Raw genomic sequence first — 27,101 nt, 5'->3', positions numbered from 1 at the left:
ATCAAATAATTCATAAAGTGACTAAAACCACCCCTTACTTGCAAAATTACACGAAAATTAGTGATATTTTAGCTGGAAATCACGAGATTCGACTTACGCGGAAATTCGAGATACGCGGTATTTTGCGGCCGTTTTCGGTCCCCATTAACCGTGTGTCTCAGGGACCGCCTGTAGTTTGTTTATGCAATCAAGCGGCGTGTATGTGATGCATTAGTTAAAAAATAATTGATCCGTATATAATGTATCCTTAAAGTAATATTTTGAGTTAGAATGCACAGTAATCAATATTATTTTAATTAGCTACTTAATTTCATCCACGTTTTGGCCATAGAACATACGTGTTTTTGTAAAGTACATGTAAACCAAAATTTGAGGTTATGTATTTATATTGTTTCCTTTACACCCGAACCATATATTTCCAATCATGATAATGATCATGAAAAACGGGAAAGTGCAAAGTGTTTCTGGTAAGTTGAATTGTGTAAACAACTTTTCTCTTTGAATTGTAGTGTAGTGATATGAAATCTTCTAACTACCTAAAAGAATAATATGGCTTGAATTTGTGTAGTTACTTGGAGTTTATTTCTTCTATGTTAACTCGGGCAGCGTTTCCTCTTAGATCGGACTTTTGTTAATAATCCTAAACCTCAACTTATCCTTAATTTATACTCACTCGTTCGCGCCAAAATTCCTTAATCCTATTCCTCATTGGCGAATCCTAATTATCGCCTATTTTACTATTTCCTATTTCCTATCTTATGCTATTCTATTCTATCCTACGTGTAACCTTAATTGTAGTTGTATGTGTGTAAATGTATATATGCATAATTAAAATCTAACTATGTGTATTTGTGTAAGTGTATATGTGTATAATTTAAACCTAGCTAGCTATAATTATTCTCTGCGCGTTTTGCCTATCTTGCAGGCGCTACAGTAGGAATTTTGTCATCATACAGATCCAGAGGTCATACGGCTAGAGGTATGAAGATTACCCGGTTGAAAATAGCTTAGGAAAGCTTAAGTTTAGGAAAGCTGCAAAGGCCGGAAAAAGGTATCAAAATAAGAATCTGCATGTAGCATTATGTACTCATTATCAAACAACTCATGGACTCTATTAAATGACGCGCATGCTCTTGAAAAGGGATCATTCTGACCAAATGTCGAACGACGTGAACTGATAAATTTAGTAGGTCTTGAACGCAGACGACGAGATGAGACATACGCATTCAAAAAGAATTGATGTAAGGAGTGAGGGAGCATTTATTTTAGAAGAGATAACACTGGCAATACAGCAAGGCTGCGCATGTGAATGAAGATACTTGATATCAATCAAGTCCAGCATACGGCAACGGAGAGAATAGCTATTTGCAGCATTCCTCCCATATAGGGTGCACGTAGCATTTCCTTCCCCACTCACAAATTCATGGGCAGAGGGAGAGCGTGGCAACTAATGATTAGATATTACTTCGAATTTTTAATCGAAAATCCCCCCCAAAAAGTTAAAATTCCTCCCTTGAAGGAAATTCCCAACTGTTTGAAAATCGCTGCCTAATCTCTGCATAGTAATTGTTACTCCACTGACAAAGATTGGGAATCGAATAAAACAAAATAATTTTGAATAGTTTTTGGTGTTACTTTAATAATGGTTTGCATCTGTAAGAGGATGCTTGGCATTAAACAAATTTTGGTACATGGGCAACAAAAAGCACAAAATGAACAAATGACGCACACACTCTCAAAAAGTGCTTCAGAAGAACTGAAGCCCTTGTGAAGCGGCTTATGAAGCCATAAATTCTACTCGAAATTCATCCAAATTCGAGCACACTTGTCGATTGGGTACCATCATCGCTCATCACCGATGACTCTTATCAGATTTTTCGCTGTGATCGTTAATAGTTTTAACTCTCGCGGAGGAGGCGTTTTAACAGCATGTTCGGCTAACCTATCGTTTTCGGTACTAACTCACACTAACGCTTCACTCGAATCGCTTTGGATATGCATCAGACTCAGCCACCGTTCATTGTATGTCGATTTTATCTAAATTCCTCCGGATCGAAGCTCATCATAAACAGTATTTGACGCTATGCATGACGATATTAGCGCGATTTGCGAAAGAATGCGCGCTACTGACTTACTGATATTATTCGGTGATTTCAACACGCCGTCACTCGCATGGGAATTCCCCCACCCTTCACCAAGACACCTATATCCTTGCCTATCTCATAGATGGAATGGTGTTCATGGGCTTCATCAACTATCCGATGTAAAAAACGGACTGGGTCGTCAACTTGATATAGTTTCCGCCAGCGCTGCAACTACCGATATTGTTTCCTGCATAAGCCCTTCCGTTGCACCTCTACTCCCATTGGATCGACACCACCCGGCACTTGAATAATCCGTTCCAGTCTCTGCAAGTTTAACCATCACGCCGCCGCAACTCCATTCCCATGGAACCACACCAGCATGCAGATTCAACTTTAAAAGAATGAACCACACCCACTTCATCGAGACAGGATAAAGGCCGTGTTTGCGGCCATCCCCAGAGACAATGCGCGGAGGGGGGGTACTTCGAATAAAAAATGCGGCAAACATGGTATACTAAACATTGTAGCATTTTTTTTAAAAATATTTAACATAAATTTGATAAATATTCGTTTCCTATTCCCTCAGAAACTGCCAAATTTATCTCGAACATCCTGTATATGATATTTTACCATTCTTATTTTGTTTGGTCCATGTCTCTTGTAGGCATATTCCATGAATGTCATGTCTTTGTGTAAGGTTTTTAAACCTCAGTCTTCTTTGTTTTTTCTTGTTTTTCTTGGAGAACTAGTTAATACAAGAACAGCCATCATAACATTCGATAAAACTAAACCGCCCAAGGATATACAAATAGGATACTTTAAAGAAAAAGTGAAATTATACATCCCTCTGCCAATGAGATGCATGAAATCCATGCAGCTCGATCACATCAAAGCGAAATGTTTTAAGGAAAAAAATGTGCCAAGTAAAACAAAAATTTTCACGAGACATGTAAAAATCCCACGAAATGTGCATAATGTGGAGGCAACCACTCTGCCTGTTCTAGAAGCAAAGTTCTTTCTTCAACTCAAACTTAAAACGTGATCTTTTAACTCGTAGTTTACTGCACTACTTTATTGCTCTAAATCTTACAACGTAGCAAAGTAAATTTCGCGGCGGATCGGTTAAAAAATTTCACGTACGCTTTCTTACGCTTTCTCACAGGATCTCATGGCGCTCGCGCGATGGCCGTTTTTCGATTCGCGCGGCGATGTTTTTTCTGCTCCCTCTGGTAACGACAAATCGGCGACGTTTCGGTTCGGCTGTCAACGGCTTATCAATTAACACAAATTGTAAACAACAATTTGTCACTTTTCGCCGACCTCGTTGTTTTCTACAACACTGCCCTAGACAAAGAGTGCCCGATTTTCAAATATGAGTATGAAATCAAAAGAATACAAACTATAAATAGAATCACACTAACAGAAGCTAGAAAAATATGCAGAGACACAGTGCCTGCAATTCCCAGGACATATATAAAAGAAATCTTGGGGAACAAAATAGCTAGAAATAATAGGGAACATACCAACACAACAACTAATAACTAAAAAGATCCAGAAAACGAAGAAGAAGAAAACAACCAAAGAATAATTCTAGATAAAGTAAAACAGACTCCAAAGAACCAAAAATCAATAAAATCGATTGAACAAAACGAAACGAATCACATAACAACAAAATACATTGTGAACAGAACAGAAATTAATACAGCAAATGAAAATTATTTGAAATTAAATTATAAGTTTATTAATCTTCATTGATTGCGTGTCCGTGTCTCCGTCTTATTCAGTCCGTTGCCAAAAGGACAGGCTCACGGCCGCCTTCCTCGGCGTCTTGCCGAGTAAAAGCGTCCTACCGCAGCCATCGCGTTTTTTTTTTATACAAATCGGCGATTCACCGCGGTCGCGTTAAAACAAAACTGTGAGGCGTCTTGTGTCTATTATAATTTCGTTCGTCTTTGAATCGTGTAACGTCGTGTTACAAAGAACACTAAGTTTAAGTTACTGTTCAACCCGTTGAGCATTAGTATGAGAAAACGTCAGCTTATCGTCCGTGTCGCAACCTATTACTTTCGCGCGTGTGATATCCGTCTTCGTAATCGTGTGTTTCGCGCCAGTCGCATTTTGGCGCAGCCATCCGTCGTCACCTGTGTGTGTTTCCCGCCAGTCGCAGTTTGGAGCAGCCATCCGTCGTCACCTGTGTGTATTTCCCGTCAGTCGCAGTTTGGAGCAGCCATCCGTCGTCACCTGTGTGTGTTTCCCGCCAGTCGCAGTTTGGAGCAGCCATCCGTCGTCATCTGTGTGTGTTTCCCCGCCATCGTCGTTGCAACGGTTTTCCGAGTCCCGCCATCTCAACAGGTCAAGTATAAAGATGACCGAAATTGCGAGCCTAAGGCTAAAGTTGAATTCCTTATTCACGAAGAAATGAAAAGAAATGAAGTTCTCTTATCAAACTTCCAGCCTGAACAACATAAGCATCTCGTGCCTGTCCGGCTCCAAACGATTGAAGGCATGGAAAAGGAATTTGAAACGGCTCATACGCAATTGTGTTTGTTAGCGCCCAGTGAAGCTGAGAAGCTAGAGGAAGAGGAGTTAATGGATAATTTTGAGGAGAGGTTCATAGCTATGAAAAGCGCCATGCTATCACACATGGCTAATCAAACAGCTCAAACCGTTAGCTCTGAGCTTGGCTCGAGCCACGTTCAAAACCCAAGCCACTCTCCCATCCAAAACCACGTAAAATTATCAGCCATCTCTTTGCCCGAATTTAACGGTGATATAATGCACTGGATGGCATTTCATGATACCTTTGAAGCATTAGTTCACAACAATGCAAGTGTTTTGGATATACAAAAGTTCCATTATTTGAGAGCTTCATTAACTGGTGAGGCCGCTAGATTGATAGAGTCGATCCCGTTGTGTGCAACAAATTACTCCATCGCTTGGCAGGAGCTCAAGGAGCGATTTTCAAATGAATGCCTTCTGCAAAAGATGCACTTTAAGCAAATGTTCGGCATCCCGCAATTGCGAAAAGAAACGTCAACTGACTTGCATAGATTGGTAGACGAATTTAATCGGCATGTAAAAATGATTCAAAAGCTAGGAGAGCCAACCGACCAATGGAGCTCAATGTTAGAATATGTTTTGTGCTCCAAACTACCAGCGGAAACTCTTACACATTGGGAAGACAAGGCAGCTAGCATGAAAAAGCCAACATATGAGGAGTTAATAGAATTTCTACATAGAAGAATGAAGACATTAGACTCCGTTTATATGAGTAAATCTGCGGATGTAAGCTCTACATCTGTGCCTGCCGTAAGGCCCTCTTCACATCTTTCGTACTATTCGTATACCGCAAATAATACAAAACGATGTCCTTGCTGTCGACTAGATCATTTATTATGGTACTGTAACCAATTTATGCGACTTCCGCAATCTGAACGCCTTCAGATAGTGCGAGGGAAGAATCTCTGCATTAATTGTTTAAGAGTCGACCACAGCATGAAAGATTGTCCTTCGACCAATCGGTGCAAACATTCGGTGCTCGGTGCCGGCAGCAATCCCACGACCGAACACTACATACCAGCCCTCCGGTGGCACCCAGCGCTTCATTTAACAGCAGAGCAGCATTGGTAAACGAAAACCGAGCAGCCCCAATGGACCAACGAGAGGTATTCTTACTCACTACAATTGTCATTGTTGTGGATGCGTTTGGAAATCAGCATCCAGCAAGAGCATTATTAGATAGCGCATCACAACCTAACCTAATAAGCAAATGATTGACAAAATTAATAGGTCTACCTACTTCCAGATTGAACATTGATGTTAAAGGTGCTGGTTGTTCTACGACGAGGGTGCGGGAGTCCGTGTATGGTGAAATTCGATCTCGCACCAGCCAATTCTCTTGTGGAGTAAATTTCCTGCTAATGGATGAAGTGGCTGCAAAACTTCCTTCCCACCACATTAATATAAGTCGCTGGAACATTCCACCTGGACTATCCCTTGCGGACCCTCATTTTAATCAGGCCGAATCAATAGATATGATAATCGGAGCAGAGCATTTCTACACCTTTTTTCCAACTGCAGAGCGTATTTATCTGGCAGATAAATTACCAATACTGATCAACAGCGTGTTTGGGTGGCTCGTAGTCGGTCCTGCAAGCGAGGAGGTCGTTAATCCTCACTCAAACCCAACACGAGTAGCAATGGTTTCGTTGGAAGAAAAAATAGAGCAATTTTGGAAGGCAGAAGAGCTACATGCATGCGAACCATATTCAATAGAAGAGAAGCATTGCGAAGAGCTATATAGATCGAAGACTGGAAGAAATAGTGACGGACGATACGTGGTGCAGATGCCTAAACATCCAGAGTTCTCGATACGCTTGGGCGAGTCAAAAGGCCAGGCGTTGCGCCGATTTTACGCATTAGAAAAGCGCCTATCCCGAAATTCGCAATTGAAAAAGGAGTATCATGCTTTCATGCAGGAATATATAGATCTCGGACACATGCAACCTGTTAATGGAACTGTGTCAAGCTCCATGAAAACATATTATCTGCCTCATCACCCAGTCATAAAGGAGAGCAGTTCCACTACCAAAGTGAGAGTAGTTTTTGACGGCTCCGCGAAAACATCTACAGGCTACTCACTCAACGAAGCACTATGTGTGGGACCTATTGTGCAAGATGAGCTGTTGGACATTATTTTGCGTTTTCGCACCTATTTTGTGGCCTTAGTCGGAGATATAGAAAAAATGTACCGTCAAATCCTTTTGCATGAGGATGACCGCTCATTAGTGAGAATATTGTTTCGATTCGCCTCAACATCACCAATACAAGAGTATGAACTGAATACTGTCACATACGGTTTGGCTCCTTCCTCTTTCCTAGCTACGCGCACTTTGCTTCAATTAGTGCAGGACGAAGGAAGCAATTACCCTCTTGCCAGTCGTGCTATTCGCAATTTCTACGTAGATGACTTCATTGGCGGGGCATCATCTGTTGAGGAAGCTATACAGCTCCGGTTTGAGCTAACTGGAATGATGTTAAAGGGCGGCTTTCCATTACGAAAGTGGACCTCAAATCGTTTGGAGGTTTTGCAAGGGCTCGATGCTTCTCAAATCGGAACTAAGTCATCACTGCAGTTTGATACCGACGAAACTATAAAAGCCCTAGGTGTCTGCTGGGAACCTGAGCGCGACAATTTGCATCAAACATCAAGCCAATACAGTTACCCTCTACTAAACGGAGCATTTGTTCGGAGATAGCTCGATTATTTGACCCGTTGGGTCTTATCGCTCCTGTCGTAGTGCGAGAAAAAATAATGATGCAGCAGCTTTGAGCGTTATCGGTTGGCTAGGATGAGACTGTACCAGAGTCATTTGGGCTGAAATGGAAAGAGTTTTATGAGAAGTTGGAGTTTTTGGCTTGCTATAGAATCGAACGATACTGTTTCGCCCTACGATCGAATGTGCAGCTGCACATATTTACTGATGCTTCAGAGGCGGCATATGGCTCATGCGTTTATGCAAGGTGCGAGGATGCCGAGGGGAATATTAAAATATCTTTGCTTGCGTCGAAATCTAGAGTAGCTCCATTGAAGCGTATAAGTCTGCCTCGATTAGAACTCTGCGGTGCCGTATTAGGGGCTCATCTGTACGAACACATTGCCAAAGCCATTCAGCTTACTGTGCAGTCAGTACATTTCTGGTCCGATTCCTGTATTACACTACATTGGATCGGAGCAGCTCCAAATACCTGGAAAACATATGTGGCAAATAGAGTAGCAGACATTCAACAATGTACGAAGGGCCACACGTGGAGGCATGTACCTGGACAGCAGAACCCGGCTGATCTCGTTTCACGAGGCATGACGGCACCCGATTTTATAAAAAGCAGCATTTGGCTCTCTGGGCCAACTTGGCTGGCGCTACCTTCCACTGAATGGCCTACGTCTGAACCTCTAGTACCGACCGACATCGAAAAGGAAACGCGCTTGTTAGTTGCTGTGGCCAGCGCATCGCCTGCAGTTAACCCTTGGTTCAAAAGGTGGTCATCATACTCCCAATTACTGCACATTATTGCATACTGCAAGCGATTTATAAAGAATCTAAGGCTGAAGGCGAGAACGAAGCCTTCTTGTGATCCTGTATCCATCGTACTGACACCCGAGCAGAATGAGGAGGCAAAGGTATTTCTAGTCAAGACTGCTCAAGACGATGCGTTCCGAAACGAAATTTCATCCCTTCGGAACGGACAACCTATAAAGAAAAATTTGTCGATTAGAAATCTCAACCCGTTTTTGGACAACCAAGGTGTGCTTAGAGTCGGAGGAAGGTTAAACTTAGCTGATTTGCCGTTCCAGTCAAAGCATCCTGCTCTCCTTCCAAAGGGACATCCCTTTACACGCAACGTAGTGGTTCACTATCACTAGAAACTTCTTCACGCTGGAGGGCGAAATCTCATAAGCAACATAAAAGAGGAGTTTTGGTCGTTGGATGCTCGACGGTTAGTCAGAAGCATATCGCGGGAGTGTTTCCGGTGTTTTCGGTCGGACCCTTTGATCGCATGCCAGCGAATTGGACAACTACCCGCATCCAGAGTGACCCCTAGCCGGCCTTTCAGCAATGTGGGCATCGACTACGCCGGCCCATTTTACTTAAAACCGGTACACAGAAGAGCAGCCGCCTGCAAGGCTTATCTCTGCCTTTTTGTATGTTTCGCTACAAAGGCGTTACATCTCGAGTTGGTATGTGACTTGTCTACATCAGCTTTTTTAGCAGCTCTACAAAGATTCATTGCTCGCCGTGGTAAGCCGTCTCACATACACTCGGATAATGGAAAAAACTTCGAAGGAGCTAGCAACGAGATAACAGAATTGGCATCGCTCATCGCTAGAAAGGAAGAAGAACAGCAAGTGAATCAGTTCTGCACGTCCCAAGGGATATCATGGCACTTTAATCCCCCAAGGGCTCCTCATTTCGGCGGGCTATGGGAATCTGCAGTGAAGGTAGCTAAAAGGCATCTGTATCGTACCCTCGGTGCATCTCGTTTGTCATTTGAAGATTTTTATACGGTACTAACGCAAATCGAAGCGGTCATGAACTCGCGACCGTTGCTTCCTCTTTCAGAAAATCCCGATGAACTGGCGGCGCTAACTATTTTTATTTAAGAAAAGGCGCTAACGCCATTTTCTGATCGGCACCTCCATGCAAGCACTTCCCGAATCTAACTTGTGTGACGTTCCCTTAAACCGGTTGGAGCACTATTGGAAGCTACAAGCCTACGTGCAGCGTTTCTGGGTCCACTGGAAAGGCGAATATTTACAAGAGCTGCAAAAGGATACGGTGGGACATGAACCGAATTCTCAGTTCACGATCGGCAGGATGGTCATTCTCATCGATGAACTGTTACCCGCAACCCGATGGCCTTTGGCACGTATTGTGGAAACGCATGCTGGAAGGGACGGAATAACAAGAGTAGTAACTGTGCGCACCAGTAAGGGTATATACAAACGTCCCATCACAAAAATATGTCTGCTACCGATACCATCTTCAATAGACGACGCAGCTTCAGAGCAGGTTGATTGAACATAGTGAAATTGATAGGAGAATATTTATCAACACTGTATGCACGTGCAGCAGTCTGTATTTTTGTTTGCACCGTTCTGACGGGAGTTTGTTGTGTTGTGCTTGTTCCGGTAGCAATCGATTTGTTGATATGCCATATCAAGGGGGGGGGGGGAGGATGTTTATACACAAGAGTTAGGAGCTGAGGCAGCTGCAATGCTATAATTAGCGAATATTATAACTAGCGAATTGAACCATAAGAGATGATAATGCTATAATTAGAGTGCCATAATTTGGCGGCCATCAACGCGTTGGTTGGTGTGCGTGAGAGGGCAACAGCAGAAAGGTGATCGCCCGAACAGCGGGAACTTTCTTCCACGAACGGCACCGGCAGCGATCGGACGCGCGCGCAATCCGCTTAGTTTTTAAGTTGTTTGTTAAAATAAAATTAAACATAAAAAATACCGCAACGTCCAACCCTAGACCGAATATCTGAGTGAATCAGAAGTATATCAAAGTGACACTGAAAATTCTAGATACTTGAATGCAGCAGAAGAGTTAATCCCGCTAAATATTGAATGAATAGCCAATTTTTGAACAGGAAAAATGAATTATTTCAATATTATCCAAGCGAACATACAATCACTGAGAAAAAAAAAACAAAGAAGAGCTTAAAGATATTTCATAAAAACGAGACATTCATTGAATATTCCTACAAGAGACATGAACCAAACAAAATAAGAGTGTTGAAATACCAGGGTACAACACCATTTAAACAGATAGGTCAGATGGTTTTGGAGGAAACTGTATACTTACAAAAAAGGAATAAAATACAAAGAAATCAATATCACAAATCAAGTCGAAACAATTCAAACCACAGGAATAGTAACACTCAAAACAAAAATGACTATTATTGGTAGGTCCGCTGATGTTGCCACCATCAGTTTGGTCTTTGCCTCGTTTATCTGCAATCCGAGGTTCTCTGCCGCCTGCTCGATCCCTTGGTAGGCTTCTGCTACATAGGAGAGCCGCAGACCAATGATGTCTATATCATCAGCGTATGCCAGGATCTGGGTTGACTTATAGAAGATGGTTCCCGTAGTCTCCACCCTCGAGTCGCGGATGGCCCTCTCTAGCGCCAAGCTGAATAGGATACAGGCAAGCCCGTCCCCCTGGCGCAGACCCTTGGTGGTAGCAAAAGGTCCTGAGAGTTTTCCATCCACCCTCACCTGGCATGTGACGTTGGTCATAGTCATTCTAACTAGCCTTATTAGTTAGGCCGGGATTCCAAATGAGCTCATGGCTTCGTACAGTTTTACCCTGGCTATGCTATCGTATGCGGCTTTGAAGTCTATGAAGAGATGGTATGTGTCGTTTCTGTATTCAGCCATCTTCTCCAAGATCTGCCGCATGGTGAAGATCTGATCAGTGGTTGATTTTCCGTTTCGGAATCCTCTTTGATAGTTTCCTACTATCTCTTCGACGTGCGGGACAAGGTATTCAACACCGTAATACCCCTGTAGTTGTTGCAGTCCAACCTGTCTCCCTTCTTGTATACGGGGCAGATGATGCCGAGATTCCAATCACAAGGCATCGATTCGCTATCCCACACCTCAGTAACAATTTGATGAATCTCGTTTTCTAGTCGTGTACCTCCATTCTTGACCAGTTCAGCTGCAATTCCGTCGGTTCCGGGTGCCTTGTTATTTTTCAGCCGACGGATAGCCTTTCGTGTTTCTTCTATGCTAGGTGGCAGTAGCATGACACTATCTGCTAGTTGCGCTTCTAGCTGTTCGTTTAACTGGTCGTTGCGTAATTTACAATTAGTTTGACGTATTTAATTTCTTTCTATCCCATAGTGGCGAGAGCCCGCTCAACTGACAGATCGAAATGGCTTTTACCGATATTGAAAAATAGTTTAACGATTTTGAAAACAAAACTTTTGTATTGAACTGGCTTTTCAGACTTGAATTCACCCGTGCAGCCTTCAGCATACATTTAACGTGATTGAAATTTTCAGTTTCAACATTGAAGTGGCTTGGAAAACCCTGTAACCTTAGAAAAGATGAACAGCTGCAACAATAATGGACCAACAATCTTTACAGACGGTAGCTTAAAAGATAAGCAGGTGGGAACAGGAATTTACTTAAAGATAGAAAACATAAGATACACAAAGAATATACAATTAAAAACATTAAAAACACTCTCACTCCAAACGTCACTGTTGTAGGGATCAAGAGTGAGAGAGAGAAGTTTAGTGTAATCATAGAGAGCCAAAAATATTGAAACATACAAAAATGAGGATAAGAGAGGAGAGATTGGACGAAAGCAGAGATAGAGATGGAGAAGGCACGCGGAAAAGGAGACGGACGTCTACCGGTAGCTAGCAGTAGCTGGGATCAAGAGAGAGTGAACTCTGAGGCGGCGCTCTGGGACCAATCGAACGAGACAAACAAACACGACTCTGTTCGATAGGTGCTCTGTCAGCTGTTCGATGTCTTATAGACCTGTCATGATGCACTGCAATACGCCTTTCTTTTCGTCTCGAAAATTAAGCATTTTCATAGTTTAAATGAATATCCACCTACAGGGGGAAGATTCAACTCATAATTTACTAGTTATTCACATCTATAATAACATAGAAATCATTCAAATTTAATATTGAAAAATGTAAACAAACGTCCATGCCAAAACACATCCCAAATAACCATGATACCGAAAACGACACGAATTTCCTGTACTAAAAATCCAGTTGCATGAAACAAAGCCAAAGCACTGTCAGTTTGGTGGGTTAAACCATATGGCCGCAGAAGCGGCCACTTCAGTGTTGTGAAAGTAAGTTTTTATACACGGGTAATTCATTTGCTAAACATTTTCCATTCCAAAATATGTTTAATTATGCAAAGGAAGCAATGAAACATTGTTTAAGTTTGTTTATTGTAAAACATATTTGTGTGTGTTTGTTCACATGCAAATGGACTCATCCATTTCGCTGGTCTTTGCACAGTTTTTAGATTTAAAATGTTGACGAAGTTATGCTGTGATGTAAGTGAATGAGTTCAAGTAATCGATGTGTTAAAATCCTGTTAAGCATATTTACCCTAGCCCGCTCTTGATCCACATTTTCCTCGTCAACATGTTTGGAAAAGGTGGGCCAAGCGCGTGCTAGGTCAATACATATGATCGGAACTGACAGCTCCGATTGTTCTAAAATTTGGTGGGTTAACGACTGAATCGACCACCACTAATCCACGTGGGTTTGAAGTGGCTTTACAGTGGGTTAAGACCGATTTGGTTATATGGGATACAGTGCATACACATGGATTATGTACACACAATAGTTTAATACGTTTCAATCCTTTACATTTGATGTAATAATTGATTGAAAAGTTTAACAATAATTATTGATAGCTATTTTAAATATTTTGCACGCAATTTTAAGAAGAAAAAGAGACAAACTACGTAAACAAACTTAAAAATGTCCCGAATTGAATTCTATCTACTGTAGCTGTGAAGCGTTTGACAGCCAAGGTACTCACAGCACAGGTGGGTATCGAACATCACAGACAGAATCAACTGACATGTTCGACTCGACGTTTGTCTTGTCTGTTTGTTTGTGTCTGACAGTGCACCTCCATATGATTATATGGGTTTAAGAAAGGAGAGAAATAAAGGAGCCTCGGGTCAGTCATGTGGTTGATCGCAAAGAGATCGGTTGAGCGTGAAACAAAAAAAAAAAAATTGAATAAAAAAGCCTAATAAAAAATGAAAATGTGTGACGATTACGACAATGGCGCATGTCGGTAAGTTTGGTGGTTTGATTAGTTCGAGATATCCTATTTCATATATAAAAAGGCAAAATAAGGTACTCGGTGTTTGTTTCGCGTGTTTTGCGTGCGTGGTGTGCGTGAACAATGTACAGGGTTTTCCAAGTCACTTCAATGTTGAAACTGAAAATTTCAATCACGTTAAATGTATGCTGAAGGCTGCACGGGTGAATTCAAGTGTGAAAAGCCAGTTCAATACAAAAAGTTTTGTTTTCAAAGTCGTTAAACTATTTTTCAATATCTGTATAAGCCATTTCGATTTGTCAGTTTGGCGGGCTCTCACCACTATGGGATAGAAGGAAATGCATTACGTTAAAATGTTCAATGATTGATGGTTTGTTTTCTTTTAGCAGTGATTACGTGTTTCAACGTGCGAACAACAATTATGAAATTCATTAAAACAACTTAAAACTATTTATAGTTTTGTTCATTTGATGGTTTCTATACTGTATTCGTTGGGATGATGCAGAAAACCTCACTCACTGAACATTTTGACGTATTTAACACTTTGGCCGCCGGTCTGACGTCACAGTTTTTCTGGTGAGCACGTAGCGCATGGCAAGAGAGCGATGAGAGCTACATTTTCTCGAGCGATTGTTTGCACTCTTTTGTTTCATTTTGATAAGCGTAGTAGCACATGTCGTTCTCGTTCTATCTTTCCTACCTTATTCGTTGTCAAGAGAATCATTGAGCGTGAGATACAAAGCTGAGTGGTTAGCAAAACCGTCATGCGAATTTATATGACGCGGCGCTTAAAGTGTTTATTTCTTTCTATCCCATAGTGGCGAGAGCCCGCCAAACTGACAGATCGAAATGGTTTATACCGATATTGAAAAATAGTTCAACGAATTTGAAAACAAAACTTTTTGTATTGAACTGGCTTTTCAGACTTGAATTCACCCGTGCAGCCTTCAGCATACATTTAAGGCCGCGGGGCCATGGGGATTCTCAACGCTCATTTTCTCAAGCACTCATGAGTGCTTTTGAGAAAACCTCGTTCTCAGCGTTTGTCGAATCGGAACAAAATCGGTTTTGAGAATCTTTGAGAATCTTTGAGAAAGTTGACGATGCAGCGATCGGCTAACTGAAATATGGAGAATTGCGCTATTTGTTGATCGGAAATCACTTTGGAAAATGTATTCAATGTTTATAATTGAAAGCGTTAAAAAAAAATGGGATTAAAAACTGTTTTTCTATTTAAAGCTCTAAATAAAGCTTGAGTGTCTATATCAGTTTCTCAGAGTGAGAAAAACTGTCGACGGCCACGGGCTTGAGTCTGAGAACAAGTTTTGAGTGCTTGAGAAACTTAAATGAGTGCTTGAGAACGTTTTCTCAGCTTGAGAAAGCCCCGTGGCCCCACGGCCTAACGTGATTGAAATTTCCAGTTTCAACATTGAAGTGGCTTGGAAAACCCTGTAAGGACGGAATTGACGCTTTAGCACTACCATTGTTCTCTTAACAAAAGACCGTGCATAAAAAAAGTGTGGACAAAATTGGCGCTCATACACCAGCCTTGTTATTTTGACGTGATGATGTGTCTGTGAATAATGTGTGGTCGGAATAATAATAAAAAGGGGGGAGAGCCTCGAGCGGTTCGATTTGTATTATGATACGAATAATCAATTTTGATACAAAAAAAGCGAGAACCTCGAGCGGTTTGTGCATGTATATGATAAAATGAGAGCCTCGAGCGGTTCAGTTTATATTGTAATACAAAAAATCAATTGCGTGTATATTAAAAAAAGCGAGAACCTCGAGCGGTTCGCACGTTTATATACATATTATATATAAATAAAAGAACGAGAACCTCGAGCGGTTTGAACCTGTGTATGAAATAAAAAGGAGAGCCTCATGCGGCTCAGTTTATATTGAAATACAAATAACCAATTGCGAGTATAAATATATAAAAAAGCGAGAACCTCGAGCGGTTCGCACGTGTATATATATTAAAATAAGGGGAACCTTGAACGGTCCAAACGAATTTAACATAGTAACATAACAAAAAACTAGCTGATATGTAAAAAAAAATAAATAAAAAAAACAAAAAAAAAACGGTGATTCGAGGGGGGGCGACTCAACATGTATTCGAAGAAACCTTACCGCACGTGTGCGATCGTGCTACACACACATTGAACGCTGTTAAAACAAAAAGGGGTACAGGAAGCTGACATGAACTATTCTATTATTGTCTTCTCGTTAGCGACAGCGAAATAACAAAAGCGAACGTTGACGCTTTGATTCGGGCTTTGGAGAAAGAAAAGCAGAAGAACTCCTTTTTAGAATCACTGTTAAAGGATGGTTGCGTGAGTTCAACGAAACGACGAAATGACTGGATCGAGGAACCTTCCGACAACCAATTGTTCGAAGCTGCTCCTCGTGGATGTTCCACATTTCTTGATTCTGGAACACAATCCACCAACGAGGCTTCCATGTCGGCGTCCATGTCTTTCGCCACATTGCAAATAGCCGTTTGCCAACCGAAAGACGGTAAAGAAGAAGTGGACAAGACGACATTCGATAGATGGAGAGAGTTATTTGAAGCGGCAATGGAGTTTGCGGGAATTACCAGTGAAACTCTAAAAATGAATGCCTTTAAAATGAAAGCAGGCCCTTCACTGTTGGGCATTCTAGAAAGTACGTCGACAAATGATTCAGCCAAGGATGCGAAACTATTTCCATACACTAACACAATGGATCGATTAGATCACTATTTTAATTCCCATTATTACGTGTTTCGTCAGCGTCAAAAATTACGCACGATGAACCAAATCAAAGGTGAATCGGACTACCAATTCGTAAAACGAGTGATCGAATCTGGGAAATTATGTAATTACAAGGAGGAAAAATTAATCGAAACAATTGTCGACGTGATACAGGTGCATGCTATTAACCCCAAAGTAAGTATGGCAGGATGGAAAATTCTCAAAAAACGCCGAACAATAACAGATCTACTGGAAAAAGTTCGAACATGCTAAATAGAGAAATTTAACGAAAACGCTTTCGCTAGAGACCACAGACAAAATGAAACTACATTAGAGGTTTCCGCTGTGTCGCATAACACCAACGCAAAAACGTCACGTCCAAGGGAGTTTCAACGTGATTATCCCTCATACAAACAAAAACATTGGGGTATGCAGGAGAATAGAGGCTTTAGCAAAGGCGAATTTTCAAATTTCTCCTCAAATCGTTCATTTGGTATTCGTCGCATCCTGTGTTGGAGATGTGGCAGCAATACACACCAGCCAGAAAACTGCTACGCAATAGATAAAAGATGCCGCCGCTGCAATGTCATAGGGCATATAGAACGTGCGTGCCATCCTGATCTCTTAAACAATAGCAAGCGCTATCCGACAGATGTTGGCGAACCGGCTGTACCTAATAAAATTCGGAAAATTACTGCTATCACGGAAAGCGGTATTCCTGGAAAGTCGGATTACGAGCAAACAGCCGTAAGTGAGGCTTTTCCAACCGAAGCTAAGTAGAAATCAACTTATTTTTGTTTACTCTTTTACACCATTTATTAATTTTTTTATGTAATACAACAATATACACTTTCCTAAATTGGCGATAAAATTTAGAATGAATTTCAAAAAACCTACTTGATTTAATTAATAGATAAACAAATTCCTTTAATTCAAATAAAATATGCAAGTTGTGGCGTTAAAAAAAAATTTAAAAAAAATTAAAAATGCATGTATTTATTGGGCTATGATCAGGAATACAAACATAAACTAAAACGTATTCAGGAATAAATATTCTTAGACATAGATAGCTTCGATTCGATCATAATTTACCATCATTTGTTTAACGAATTCTATATAATAAAATTTTTATATTTACGTTTTAGGATGTATCGCAACAAGTGCTTCAAAATAATCCCATCGAGATCAATAATTTCGTGATGGAAAATAAATCTTTGCATAGCATTTGCCAAGAAACAATCGATCTCGTGTTCATTACAGGTTACGTAGCGGGCTTCGCTATTAAATTTATGATTGATTCGGGTGCGGATGTTAACACTATAGGGAAAGATAGTTTCGATTGTCTATCAAAGAAAGACCCTAAGTTGTCTCATATTTTCAATTTAAAGAAAGGGTCTGATAACCATTTAAAAGCATACGGAATGGAAGAAGACATTCCGGTAATAGCTTCCTTCGTAGCTGAATTATTTATATCTAACGACCGCCCTCGAACGATGGAAAAATTCTACGTCGTGCCAAACGAAAAAGCATTATTAAGTAGAAACACAGCATTGCGATACAGCGTTTTACAGCTGGGCTTGAACGTTCCAGTTAAATCATATTCGGGATGTAACGCAATCCGATTATTACCCGGAGAGATTTTCGTATTGACAGATTTGACCGAATTCCCTAAATTTAATGTTGCTCCTGTAATGTTATCATACGATAAAGAAACCACCCACCATAACGAAACGTGTTCACCAGTATTCCACCAGCGTTTAAAAACGAAACGTTGAAAAGATTGGACGACCTTCTAACTACGGGCATCATAGAACGCGTTACGGACAAAATGGAAAATTCATTCTGCTCATCTTTGTTGGTAGTTCCAAAAGGTAAAAACGACATCCGTTTGGTCGTAGGCCTAAGAGGTCCTAATAAAAGAATCATCAGAACACCATTTCGAATGTCAACATTGGAGGCAATTTTATCAGATTTAAATGGTGCCTCATGGTTTTGCACGATCGACCTGTCGAGTGCTTTTTTCCACGTGGAATTACACCAAGACTGTAGACACCTGACGAATTTTTTCGCTGGAAATGGTACATTCAGATTCAAGAGACTGCCATTCGGTCTGTGCAACGCCCCCGACATTTTTCAAGAAATTCTACAAACGAAAATATTAGCAGGATGTCCAGGTGTCGTGAATTATATAGACGATATTACAACGATTTAGTTTTTGGTAGCTCGAAGGAAGAGCACGATGGTAATTTAAAAATTACCCTCCAAAGACTGCGAGAACATAACGTTCGGTAAAACTCCACCAAATACGTGTTCGGATCGCAATCGGTAAAATTTTTAGGGTTCAATTTATCTGGAGACGGATGGTGAGTTGAAGACGATAAAAGGAAAGCAGTGGAAAATTTTCGAAGACCGGAGTCGTTTTCCGAGGTAAAAAGTTTTTTGGGCTTGGTTAACTTCACCGAGCGCTTTATCCACAAACGTGCCGAAAAGACTGCAAACCTTAGAGCACTCGCAAAGTCAGACACCTTCTACTGGACAAGGCAGGAGGAACAAGAATTCGAATACCTAAAGACAAGAGCATTAAACTCTATTGTTAGGCTCGGATATTTTGACCATAAAGATCGTACGGAACTATACGTCGATGCGTCTCCGATCGGGTTAGGTGCAGTTCTCGTACAATACAACGAAGAAGGTAGTCCGCGTGTAATATCGTGTGCGTCTAAGTCTCTTACCCAATCGGAACAAAAGTATCCTCAAACACAAAAAGAAGCAATAGCGATCCTTTGGAGTGTTGAGCGATTTTCATATTACCTGATAAACAAATATTTCAAAGTAAGGACTGATTCAGAAGCCAACGAATTTATTTTTGGCGGGTCTCATCGCACTGGTAGACGAGCTATGACAAGGGCAGAAGCATGGGCTTTACGTTTACTACCGTACCACTTCGGCATCGAAAGAGTTCCTGGTACTATGAATGTCGCCGATGTTTTATCCCGACTAATTTGCAAGTCACAGGTTGACGATGCTTTCGACGAGGACAACGAAAAGCACATATTGTATTCCTTGGATGCGGGAGACATGTCTATTTCGTGGACGGAAATACAGACAGCCTCGGAGACATACGAAGAACTGGAAGCGGTAAGGTTAGGAGTTCAAACCGGAAAATGGTCCAATGCTCTTAAACGTTATGAATCCGAATCAAAACATCTAAGAACGCTAGGTCACATTGTTTATAAAGACGATCTAATAATTCTACTTACATCTCTTCGTTCCAGAGCAATTAAAGCAGCTCATCGGGGTCACGTTGGTTGCGAAGCTACCAAACGAATGTTACGGGAGTTTTTCTGGTGGCCGAATATGGCAAAACAAGCAGCTCTATTCGTATCTAATTGAAAAATATGCCTGGTTATATCTAAAAGGAATCCTCCTATACCTCTTTCCAGTAGACAACTACCAGATGGACCATGGGAAATTTTACAAATTGACTTTTTGTCCTTACATGGCCACGGATCCGGTGAATTTCTCTTAACTGTAGACACCTACTCCCGTTATTTACATGTTTCTGAAATGAAACAAACTGATGCCAGAAGTACTAATGCTGCCCTTTGTAGAGTATTTTCAGTTTGGGGGCTACCTCTCATCATACAGAGCGACAACGGACCTCCTTTCCAGGGATCAGAATTCATCGAATATTGGGAAAGTAAAAGAGTGAAAGTCCGGAAATCGATCCCTTTAAGCGCGCAATCCAACGAAGCCATCGAAAGGCAAAACCAAGGAGTTATTAAAGCCTTGGCAGCGGCAAAACAAGAAGGTATGCCCTGGAGAATGGCGTTAGACGAGCTCACAACACACGGAAGCACCATTCACGGTTAGGAGTGACGCCGTTCGAGCTGTTAGTCGGTTGGCGATATAAAGGAACATTTCCGTGTTTATGGAACTGGAAAAACAAATTAGACAGAAATACGATCCGAGAAAATGATGCGTTTTCAAAACTGGTTAGCAAGCAGTTTGCTGATAGTCGTCGAGGAGCGAAGGAAAGTAACATAATGGTAGGCGATATCGTATTGACTACTGTTTTACAAAGATCTAAGACAGATCCTACTTTTTCGAAGGAGAGGTTCACAGTGTTAGCAAGGGAGGGAGCAAAAATCGTTTTAATTAATGGGAAAGGTGAGAAAATAACTAGAAACATACAAGATGTAAAAAGGGTCCCCAATGGGGCAACAGAACATTCAATTGAGGAGGAATTAGTAGATCCAATTGAAACTACAGAAATCGATTATAGCGAGAGTGATCATTTAAAAAGACCCAAAAGAATCATACAAGTCCCTAACAAATACAAAGACTCAATTATGTATCATATTTGCTACCAAGAGTAGGGGTGATGGAAAATGTAGGGATTAAGAGTGAGAGAGAGAAGTTTAGTGTAATCATAGAGAGCCAAAAATATTGAAACATGCAAAAATGAGGATAAGAGAGGAGAGATTGGACGAAAGCAGAGATAGAGATGGAGAAGGCGCGCAGAAAAGGAGACGGACGCCTACCGGTAGCTAGCGGTAGCTGGGATCAAGAGAGAGTGAACTCCGAGAATCGAATCGAGAGAGAGAGTGTGAGAGAGGGACAGATCGTGAGATCAGGGAGAGAAGACAAGTCAGGCGACAGGGAGAAATAAAGGAGCCTCGGGTCAGTCATGTGGTTGATCGCAAAGAGATCGGTTGAGCGTGAAACAAAAAAAAAAAAATTGAATAAAAAAGCCTAATAAAAAATTAAAATGTGTGACGATTACGACAACTGTGACTGGTCGAAGATTATCTTAACTTAACGTAACTGGCGCTCCGACTATTTTCAATATTATTTCGTGAAAACCTGTTTCTTTGCTGAACCTGTTGCTGGTGTAGGTGACTTCATTGCCTGGTTTTGTTTAACAACTGGATTATTCACCTGGAAACGTTTTCCGGCCCACAATCATTACGTCGCTTCAACATCACAATCAATCGCTCATCCACAAAGCAAAGGCTGGTATTTGTTCCGCCTGCGCTAACGACATCGTAGCTGCTGTTCGCATTGTGAAATGCCAGGGTTGGTGCAACTCTGAGTTTCACTTCTCACCCGCTTGGCAAAGAGTAACTCATTTTGATGCCTCTCGCTACCCCTGGCCCTAGTTTTAAAGGAATCATGCGACACACTCGCACTCCACTACCCCATCCCATGGAAAAACGCTCCCACCATCGAGGTGTTGACCAAAATTTCGCTGTGTGCATGAGACACACACTCGCACTCCTCCAGTCCTCCACAGCTGAACGCTCCCACCGTTGCGACATTTGCGAGAATTTTTGCTCTGAGCGTGAGACCCTGAAGCGCAAGGGATGACACTATGTGCAAAGACGATCATTATTCGATATGGACAAAATGCGTCGATTGTCGTTTCATTTATCTGGTAATGATGTATTCACTTCATCAAAAATTTTAAACGTAGGCTGTACTAGGCTGATAACAATATTTGAAATTGAAATCAGAATAAAATCAATTCATTTGAAGTAAAATAAATTCCATTATACTCTATTTTGTCCATATGATCAACACTTGTACATAGTGCCATTTATTTTGTGTTCTTCACTCTCGCGCTGTGTTGTGATCGTTCGAAACTCATCGCCAGAACGAATGCAAATCTCATTTGGGAAGGATTGGTGCCGGAAGATGCAGCGAAAATTATGAAATGATAATAGAAAAGTGGTTAAGTAAATCGTGAAAGATGTCAACGCAGGCGTAAATGCAGTATGTTTTGTTACATGATCTACGGGTAAGTGCATGCATAAGAAGAAGAATCTTCCAAATGATGTTTGTGTTCTAACAATCGTACTGCTTTTAATGTTTGTTTATTCTTCTATTATTTGCCATGGCTCCAAGCTATTTCATTACGAAAGCACCTTATAACCGATCAAAGAAGGTGAATCGGGCTTACAGAGTCGCCGTTTAAATTCAAATATCTTTGTGATCGGTAAGTTTTAAATAGTCCTAGTTTTGTTCACCATTCTAATGCTCGATTTATCTTTCATTCCTCAGGAAAACGCATCAAAGAGGAAGTGTTTTTCTTCCAACAGCACGCGTAATCGGTGGAGCAAGCAGCCAACGTTTTGATCGCCACCCGCTTGGCAAAATGTCGCGCGACATGCATGCTTGAAATCGATGCTTGTTAACATTTTATTTCAAGCATCGTGAGTGTCCCAGCGTGAGCGCTGAGCACACCTCCCCTCATTCTCAATGCCGCGTTTTTGGCTAATCCTCGCTCCCACCCTTTCTTTCTTTTCCTCAACGGACACACCATTCCCGCGAGCGTAGACCGATCAAAAAATTCCAAGAAATTCGGACAGTAAATGTGCAGTTTTTTATTCACAGAGCTATTCGGGAATATTTCTATTCTTGATGGCGCGTACTAGCGATCAAAACGTTGGCTGCTTGCTCCACCGATGGCGCGTGCTGTTGGAAGAAAAACACTTGCTGTTTGATGCGTTTTCCTGAGGAATGAAAGATAAATCGAGCATTAGAATGGTGAGCAAAACTAGGACTATTTAAAACTTACCGATCACGAAGATATTTGAAGTTAAATGGCGACTCTGTAAGCCCGATCCATCTGCTTTGATCTGTTATCAGGAGCTTTGGCAATGAAATAGCTAGGTGTGATGGAAAATAATAGAAGAATAAACAAACATTAAAAGCAGTACGATTGTTAGAACACAAACATCATTTGGAAGATTCTTCTTCTTATGCATGCACTTACCCGTAGATCATGTAACAAAACATACTGCATTTGCGCCTGCGTTGACATCTTTCACGATTAACTTAACCACTTTTCTATTATCATTTCATAATTTTCGCTGCATCTTCCGGCACCAATCCTTCCCATATGAGATTTGCATTCGTTCTGGCGATGAGTTTCGAACGATCACAACACAGCGCGAGAGTGAAGAACACAAAATAAATGGCACTATGTACAAGTGTTGATCATATGGACAAAATAGAGTATAATGGAATTTATTTTACTTCAAATGAATTGATTTTATTCTGATTTCAATTTCAAATATTGTTATCAGCCTAGTACAGCCTACGTTTAAAATTTTTGATGAAGTGAATACATCATTACCAGATAAATGAAACGACAATCGACGCATTTTGACCATATTGAATTATGATCGTCTTTACACATAGTGTCATCCCTTGCGCTTCAGGGTCTCACGCTCAGAGCAAAAATTCTCGCAAATGTCGCAACGGTGGGAGCGTTCAGCTGTGGAGGACTGGAGGAGTGCGAGTGTGTGTCTCATGCACACAGCGAAATTTTGGTCAACACCTCGATGGTGGGAGCGTTTTTCCATGGGATGGGGTAGTGGAGTGCGAGTGTGTCGCGTGATTCTTTCAAAACTAGGGCCAGGGGTAGCGAGAGGCATCAAAATGAGTTACTCTTTGCCAAGCGGGCTGCGTAGAGAGTTGTCACAACAGATCACAGATAATAAGCGCGAGCTCCTGAAAGTGCTTAACGACGAGATCCGTTCTTGTCTGATTTCGTCGAACATCGCCACTGATTTGCCGTCACAACAACCCATTCATCGCAAACCAGCATCATCGAATCCAGGATTGTTTACTTCAGGGGTCAACAATATTACATCGTCACAACAGTTTCCATCCTTGGCCTCTTCACTTAGTGTAAGTGCGAGCGGACCGTCGTCCAACACTACCATGCCACCACCTATTAAGCCGCTATCACCACTACTTAGAGGATCCGGATCGCCGCTTGACTCGGATTCATTGGATATCATTCCACACACTGACATGCGAATGTGGCTATTCTTTACACGTTTTGCCCCATCGGTCACCACTGAGCAAATCTCACACATGGTGCAAGTACGTCTAGCACTCGACAAGCGGGACGTGTTCGTTCACCGTCTGACGAAATTTGGCGCTGACACCAGTACACTCTCATTTGTCTCATTTAAGGTGGGCATACCAGTCACTCTACGCAGCAAGGCTCTCTCACCTCTCACCCTCCGCTCTAACGTACCGTGAGTTCCGTGACTACCGGACCAATAATATTAACACTAATGCTCTCGCAGCTGCTGATACAAATTCGATGCTTCAACCTACACTCGATCACCCTGTCACTCTCACTACAGACACTTATCGTAATCCTTTCCCACGGTTTGGATTGAGCACTCCGATACCAACTGCCAATACAGATCCGCCCGCGCAGCCTGTTGCAACTTGATATGATATGACCACCACAGATGCAGCTTTGTTTAAAACCGAACCACAACAGGACCTTAATGAGCGAATGCTTGTCACTACCACACCTACCAGGTCGCCTCCCGAATGCTTAGCCGCGCCTAAAAAAAGACCGCAGCGCGGAAACGCTTAACGAACTGATTAATCTGCTGACGCTGGCCCGTCGGATGAATAGCAATCTTGCACTGCATCCGGCGATGCACCTCGCTCAGCTCATCCCAGTCTCTCTATCTACTATCAAAATCTACGTGGTCTACGAACGAAAACTACAAATCTTCGCCTGGCGCTATCAGAATCAGAATATTATTTTATCATTCTCACTGAGACTTGGCTTACTCAGTCCATACCTTCTTCGCTCCTCACAGACGTTCATTATCATATCTACAGGTGCGATAGGAATCCTTCCAACAGTGCCCTCTCACGCGGTGGGGGTGTTTTAATTGCATGTTCCTCTTCAATACCGACATGTGAAATCGCATCGCCTAATACCATACTGGAACAACTTTGGATCAAAACATTGCTGCCAGGTGTCTCTGTTTACATCGGCGTTGTTTACATTCCGCCTAGTCATGCGAATGACCCCGCAGTGATGAACGCTTTACATGATAGTGTACGTGAAATTTCAAGCCGCATTAAAGAGAGCGATTTATTATACGTCTTCGGAGATTTCAATAAACCTGATATCAGATGGGAGCTGACTAATACATCAGAAGCCACTGATTGCTCTCCATGTTATTCTGTCATGCATTATGCACCTTTATGCAATTCCGTGGCTAATACCGATTTCGTGGATGGGTTGCATAGTACCGGATTATTTCAGTTGAGTGGTATTGCAAATCAATCTGGGCGTCAATTGGATCTGGTCTTCGCAAACCTTGCCGCAACCAATATTTTGTGCGACTCAATCACACCTCTGCACTCTGTGAATGGTACTTCGGCTCCAGAGAACTCCCTCCCATACGTAACACACTGTAGTATTCCACTTCTTAGTGAGGATTTTCATCATCCTTCATTGGATATGATGATTTATTATCCCGTACAACTATCCCACACCACTAACAGTCACACTTGCAGTACAGTCAATAGAAATTTCTTCAAAACGAATGTGGAACGTATGAATTCTCTTATTGTGTCGTTTGACCGCAATTTTGACTGCTCCAACTTTGCCACTATCGACAAAGCCACCGATTTCTTTAGCGTTTTTATGCGCTCAGCGATTAACTCCTGCGTTCCTGTTGCTCAACGAAAGTCTGGCTCCGATTGGTCTAATGCATCTTTACGACGGTTGAAAAAAATAAAATCAAAAGCCTACGCGGATTACAGTAGAACGAGATCCTCGCTGCATAGGAGAATTTTTTTCGATGCACTGAACAATTATCGTCGACAAAATCGTGTGCTCTACCGCTCCTTCTTTCGCCGTACTGAAAGGCAGCTGTTTTCTAAGCCGACACGGTTCTAAAGCTTCTGGAACAAACGGCGCAATTTAAGAAGTATCCCTCCGTCAATGAGCTACAACGGCGAAACTAGTATCGATACATCCAATATTTGCAACACTTTCGCCAATCGTTTCGCTGATGCATTCACCCCTTCTGTTCACAATCCTAACACACTAGCTGAGGCCACTCGCAATACTCCATCGGATGCTATCGATTTTATTTTACCCACAATTGACGAAGCACTAGTTGCGCGCACACTCAGCGATATAAAACCTTCGACATCATCTGGACCTGGCAATATTCCCGCATACATTTTGAAGCACTGCCGTCAATCACTCGCACCCATTCTTGCCAAAATATTTAATGCTTCCCTTATGCGTAGCACGTATCCTGCGTCCTGGAAACACGCGCGAATGATTCCTATCCATAAAAAAGGCAGTCGACTTCATGCTAGTAACTGATCCTTGAGAATCTGGACAGCTGGTGCAGCAGAAACGCCCTCCAAGTGTGTGCTGACAAATGCCAGTGTATATCATTCAGCAGAGCCCGTCACCCTATCACGTTTACATACACTATGCTCAACACGGCTTTGGCTCGCACGACATGTATCCGTGATCTGGGGGTGCTAGTCGATAAGAAGATGTCATTTCGCCCTCACATTGATAGCGTTGTTGCGAAGGGAAATCAGCTACTTGGTCTAATTACGCGGACCTGTAGCGAGTTTACCGATCCCATGTGCGTCAAGTCGATCTTCTGTGCCATCGTAAGGTCGTGCCTGGAGTACTGCTGTCCGATCTGGTGCCCGCTTGGCGTTGGTGACATCAATCGCCTCGAAGCCATTCAACGGAGACTCACCAGGTACGCGGTTCGACTCCTTCCATGGCAATCCCACCACGCTCGGCCCACCTACCATCAGGGGTGTCTGCTTCTCGGACTTGAACCACTCTGCTCTCGGCGTAAAAACGCCCAATGCCTTTTCATATTCCGGCTCCTTAACGGAGAGATTGATTCCCCGGCATTACTAGCCAGCATTAATTTGTTCGCTCCCTGTCGGATTCTTAGATCCAATTTCCATCTCCGTGTACCGCGTACCCGCAACAACCATAGCCAGGGACACCCCATTATACGTATGTCCCTCGAGTTCAATGAAGTGTTAGATTTGTTCGATTTTAGTATGTCTACATCTACGTTCAAGGAGAAATTGCGTCTACGTCACATT

General features: G+C 42.0%; 1 long non-coding RNA gene across 1 annotated transcript; it reads right to left on the bottom strand.

Moving 5' to 3' along the window:
* Positions 1-22,534: 22,534 nt before the first annotated feature.
* On the bottom strand, positions 22,535-26,339 carry LOC120958240 (uncharacterized). Its single transcript, XR_005752019.2, has 3 exons — positions 22,951-26,339; positions 22,753-22,843; positions 22,535-22,687 (listed from the first exon to the last, which is right to left on the bottom strand). It is a non-coding gene; the product is annotated as an uncharacterized LOC120958240 (long non-coding RNA).
* Positions 26,340-27,101: the final 762 nt, after the last annotated feature.

This window comes from Anopheles coluzzii, chromosome X (assembly GCF_943734685.1).
Source record: "Anopheles coluzzii chromosome X, AcolN3, whole genome shotgun sequence".
Classification (NCBI taxonomy): Eukaryota; Metazoa; Arthropoda; class Insecta; order Diptera; family Culicidae; genus Anopheles; species Anopheles coluzzii.
Note: the sequence above shows the minus strand (reverse complement) of the source record. Positions and strands in the feature narration are given on the sequence as shown.